Consider the following 6,000-nt stretch of genomic DNA (forward strand, 5'->3'; position numbering starts at 1 on the left):
AGTCCCTCCCTTGATTCCAGGTAAGACTGCAAACATTTCTTTCTTATAGATCTGGGAAGAATGCGGTGTTTAATGCCAACCAAAAAAGACTGCAAAGATCTTTTTACCTTAAACAAACACTTTTCTACACCTGAAATGGCTATTTTGCAAAGTGTGGTGCAAGTATTATACACAATACCGAGTCCATGCTAGGCATTTAATGAATTCTAAAGCAAAAGTAATAGGGAATGCCTGACTTCAATCAGGGATTTCTGCCTACAGAAAATCAGTGCTTCCTGTATTTTTGTATTGCCTGAAATGAGAGTAGCAGTGTTACATTTTACAATAAATGGAAGCTGTAATGAAAGAGTGTGTTTTAAAATTTGATAATTTAAAATGAAATACTTAGCTTTAAAGATATGGTCTGATAATCTGTGGTTCATTCCTTAATAAGCTTTTTGCTACAAAGAGTGCTCAGAAAACTTTTCCCATTCATTCATTCATTCATCCAGTCAGTTTACAAACAGAATTCTAGAGAAAGAGAACAAAAATTAAGAAGGGAGAAAATGATCAAAATAATAATTCAAGAATTTCTTCCAGGACCAAAAGACAAAGATGTTCATATTTAAAGGACCCACCAGCTACCCACAGTGACTGAAAAAGGACCTATGTTAAAGCACACCATTAAAAAGATCAGAACACTAAGAATAAAGAGAAGATTCTAAAAGTTTTCAGATGGAAGGAGCAGGAATAAACGGATGAGAATTAGAATGGCATTGGGTTTCTCAACAATAACACTTTTATGCTAAAACACTACAGTGAAATTTCAAGTTTTGTAAGACAATAACTTCCAACCTAGAATCCTATAGTCAAACTATCCATCAAGAGTAAGAGTAGAATAAAAACATTTTCACATATACAAGGATGAAAACATTTATTTTCCATCCATCCATCCACCTTTTTTTTTTTTTTAAGGGAAAGTTACTAGAGGATGTGCTCCAACGAAACATGAGAGCAAGACAAGAAAGAGAAAGATGTGGGATCCAGAAAAAAGGACCAGGAGAATGTGACGGGAAATTCCAGGGTGAAAGATATGTGGCAGAATTAGAGAGCAGTCGTTTTCACCAGAGAAGGAAGATGGCAGACTCCAAGAAGAAAGACTGGTTAGTGTAATCGAATTTATTTAGCTTACTAATTTTGAGTATTTGGGTAGTTATATTGATAGATGTTTGATAGATCTAATGAAATACTTGATAAAATTCGAGAGAGAACTTAAAAATATACGCAAGTAGAAAAAGGAAACAATTATTAATTCCATGAAAGCTAAAAATTAGACAAGAATGGAAACAGCGTTTCTCCGACTGTTCTGTGGTGAAAATTTTAAGACTTTTTAGAGCTTCTGAAATACTAGTATATTATAAATCTCGAAGGAGAGAACATGCAGCATAGAGCACTATAAAATTTATGTATATTTTTAATTACATTACTTTAAAATTTTTAAAAATTAGTATTCACACGGTTCAAAATTTAAAAGTGTAACAGACAGATAATTCAATAGAAAATTAGGCAAAACACCTAGATACTTCACACAAGGGTATATCTAAATAGCAAATAGTAAATGCATGTGAAAAGGTGCTCGACCTCATCAGTCATTAGAGAACTGCAAGTTAAAACCACAGTGCAATATCACTACACAAATACAAGAATAATTAAAATTTAAAAGACAGAATATAGCAAGTGTGGGTGAGGTTTTGTAACAATTGGAGCTCTTGCACATTGCTGGTGGGAGTGTCAATTGGTACAATCAATTTTGCAAACTGTATGGCAGTACTATTAAAATTGCAGATATGCGGATCCTCAGCAATTCCTTGCCTAGGTATATGGACATGCATATGCATATACTAGAAAGTTCATAGTAGTGCTATTTATAATAGCTTCAAACTGGAAATTACCCAAATATCCATAAATAGTGGAATGGGTAAATGATTTGTGGCCCATTTTTTTACACAGTGGGATACTAAACAGCAATGATATTGAGCAGTGTGCAATATTGATGAATTGCACAAATACAATACTGGATGAAAAAGCTAGACACAGAAGAGTATACATTTTATGAGTCAATTCCTATTAAGTACAAAAACAAGCAAAACTAGCCTATGCTTTTAGAAATCAGGATAATGTCTACTCTTGTAGAGTGGTCATAGTGACTAGAAGGGACAGGATGAGGCCTCTGGGGTGATAGAAATGTTCTGTTTCTTGATCTAGGACCTAGACTCTTGGTGCCAGTTGCATGGGTATGTTCAATTATGAAAATTCTTTGAGGTTACACAATGTGCACTTTTCTGTATATATATATGTTACACTTCAATAAAAGGTTAATAGGTTTAAATACAAAATAAATAATACATGTGGGTGTATATTATGTCTCTTACTTTTATTTAATTAGTATTACAGTATATACCTGTTCACCTTGCTTGTCTTTCACTTAGTAATCTATTTCAGATATCTTTCCATACAAATGCATAAAAAGCTTTCTCAACTTTTTTTTTTTTTAAATGATGGATATGCCATAATTTACCCCTCATTGGTGGACACTTAGCTGGTTTCCACATATTTACTGTTACAAATTATGCTGCAATAAGTAATCATTACATATGTCATTTCATACATGTGTAAGTGTATCCATATATATGCCCTAGAAGCTGAACTGCTGGACAAAAGAGTTATGTTCATTTGTAATTTTGGTTTGTATTGTTGAATTGACCTTCACTGAGGTTGTTCCAGTTTTCTTTTTCTGCAGACAAATGAGAGTGCTGTTTTTCCACACACCTTCTTTCATTTCTTTTCGAGATAGATAGTATAATATTGATCTGCTGATTCCTGTATTTCAGTGCTTCTAAACTCATTTAAATGCTAAGATTCTTTTTATTGCAGACCTTCTAAATATCTGGCTTCAATTTTTTTATCACAACCTCAAACTTTAGCTTTCATGATAGTTTCACCATTATACAGCTTAAAAAATATGTATATCTAGTGATATGTACAGTGTTTAATTAATGCCCATAATGAATGGCTGATGACAGGAAACCTAAAGAATACTGATGCTAAACTACATCAACCAAATGAGAAACAAAAAACATGAGAATAATTATGCAAATTAGGCTAAAAAACAAGCCTCACACCTATATGTTGAATTCATCTATTCAAAATTCTATAGAATCATATTAAGTCATATTTTCCATTTACTGAGAATAAAGGTTATTTATATCTGCATGTGCTATTTTAGGGACATGGTAGCTTGAAATGGCATGCTTGAAATCTCTCATAGCCTGTTTTTTTGTTTTGCTTGTTTTTTTAACTTCAATGCCTTTTATTCCTGTAAGTTCTTTTTATTTATTTATTTTTCTAATTTTTTAAAAAATTAATTTTTATTGGAATATAGTTGCTTTACAATGTTGTGTTAATTTCTACTGTACAGCAAAGTGAATCAGCTATATGTATACATATAATGTCCATGGACAGAGGAATGGATAAAAAAGATGTGGTATATATATACAATGGAATATTATTCAGCCATAAAAAGGAATGAAATTGGGTCATTTGTAGAGACGTGGATGGAGCCAGAGACTGTCATAAAGAGTGAAGTAAGTCAGAAAGAGAAAAACAGATATCATATATTAACGTTTATATGTGGAATCTAGAAAAATGGTATAGATGATCTTATTTGCAAAGCAGAAATAGAGACACAGATGTAGAGGACAAACGTATTGACACCAAGGGAGGAAGTGGGGGCGGGTGGGATGAATTGGGAGATTGGGATCGACATATATACACTATTGCTACTATGTATAAAATAGATAACTAATGAGAACCTACTGTATATAGCTCAAGGAACTCTACTCCATGCTCTGTGGTGACCTAAATGGGAAGGAAATCCAAAAAAAGAGGGGATATATCTCATAGTCTTTTAAATTAGAAACGAAGACAGAAAAGTTGAAAAATAAACCACTTAAAAAAGTACAAATGCAAGAATTTAAAACATCTCATATTCTAATTTTTTCTATTCTTTGGTCTGAAAGCATCTGGTAACCATTGGGGGAAAATGGGTGAAGGATATGTGGGACCTCTCTGTATTATTTTTACAACTTCCTGTGAGTCTATTATTATCTCCAAATAAAAAGTTTTAAAAAGTTGTACCTGGGTGTATTAGTTTCCAGGGACTGCCATAACAAAGAACCACAAGAATTATAAAAAGGTATGTAAATGAGAAGTAAGGCTTCCTGATTCTTCAGATCTCCAGTTCACCTTCCCTAAGACAACAAATAAATTTAACAAATATTATGTGCCATAATGCTAGGTGCTGGAAATAGAGGGATAACAAAAGACACATGGTCTCTGTCCTTAAAATGCTTTTAGTGTTCTAAGGGAGAGAGAACCTAAGCATACAATTACAGTACACACTACATGTGTAACACTGGGTAGGCCCCTTAACCTCTTGGTTTTTTGAAGTCCTCAGTTGTAAAAATGTGAGGGTGCTATGAATTTATATTTGGGGCACGACAAGGTCGAGAAGAGTGTGTCTTTTCCTTTATTCTTCCAAAGTGGAATGTCTTCCCTCTCTTCCGCATGGGTCCAAATCTCACTTGTTCTTCAGGCCGACTGCCAAGGAGCCTTCCCTGATTCCCCAGGCCACACAAATCTCTGCCTCTTAGGTTCAGTGCCATACAACCTAGCTGTCTCTTACGTTAATCTTGTCTCTCAAGCCAAACTCAGGATATGGGTCTCTCTTGCCCTCCTGTGGCCCCTGCGGCTGTGCCAGCCCACTGGCACACCCCACGTGGGGTGTCTACTACACTAGGGCATGGGTGGGGAGGCCCAGGGGTGAGGGGCGAGGCAGAGTACCTTTGCCTCTACCCTGTTCTCCTCCACAAAACTGCCCCTCCTCCTCAAGCCTGCCCCTCAAGTCAAAGGTTCCATATATGACCTCACTAGGTAGTGATGCCCTCACAGGCATTCTCAGAGTTTCCATGGCAGCATAACTGTGCAAACGGGCTGCACTCAGAGAAACTTCTCTACCAGTTCTCCACCAGATACCAATCTTTTTGGCTGTCTGTGTGAGAATGTGTGACCGGATAGTGTATGTGTACTCTAACCTGTGCTCTGTTCCCTGGGTGGGCAGTGCAGCAGGTACACCCAGACAGGGCAACTCTACAGGAGGTATGATACACACACAACCTCACCTGGCTGGCACATGTTCCTGTGGGGGTTGCCAACTACGTACAGCTGAGCACCTTCCCAGATGTAAGTAATACCGGTGACCTGGGACGCCTTCGGGGACGCACAGTTCTCACTGCTGAGGACAAGTGAAAGGTCATCCCTGGACAAGTGTGCAGGACGGTTCTGAGCTTTATAAATGTAGCCTTACCCTTTGGGCTACAGGATGCTTCCATTCAGACCCTTTCCTGATTGGCCTCTTAACAAAAGACAAGTGCATTTTTGTTGGCAAATTGTTAATGGAGCGGTTTGAGGAACAGGGCCACTCTTGAACCGCACCTTCAAACCCAGGCACCACTGTACTATCATGGAGACATCTATATCGGTCCCCTCAGACACATCCCTTACTGAGTTGCTGGGTACTAGGGGAGAGGGTGTTGCCATATTGATGGGAAAACCGTAAGAACGAAGGGGGGGTGATGAAGTGCTAATGAGACTGGAGGGCTGAGGAGATGGTGTCCCAGGAGGCTGGGTTGATGTGAGCCTAGACTTGGTATCCAGAACCCGGTTCTGAGTCTCCTGATCACTCTGCCTCAGTATTTGTCCTTGTTCTAATCGACATAAAAGTATTAGACAGCTAGAGTTCAGTGTGGTTGAAATAGCAGTATAAATGGGGCCAAGAAGGGTTGCCAAGGTGGGCAGGGTTCTTAACAAATTTATATTAGATTATTTTTTTCCAAAACCTGAAAGACATTTCCATGAAAGCCTCAGAAGTGACAGACTGCAAGAAATGTTTTCTCTGTTGTG

The sequence above is a fragment of the Leucopleurus acutus genome (assembly GCF_964270905.1).
Source record: "Leucopleurus acutus genome assembly, chromosome: 17".
In the NCBI taxonomy this organism is placed as follows: Eukaryota; Metazoa; Chordata; class Mammalia; order Artiodactyla; family Delphinidae; genus Leucopleurus; species Leucopleurus acutus.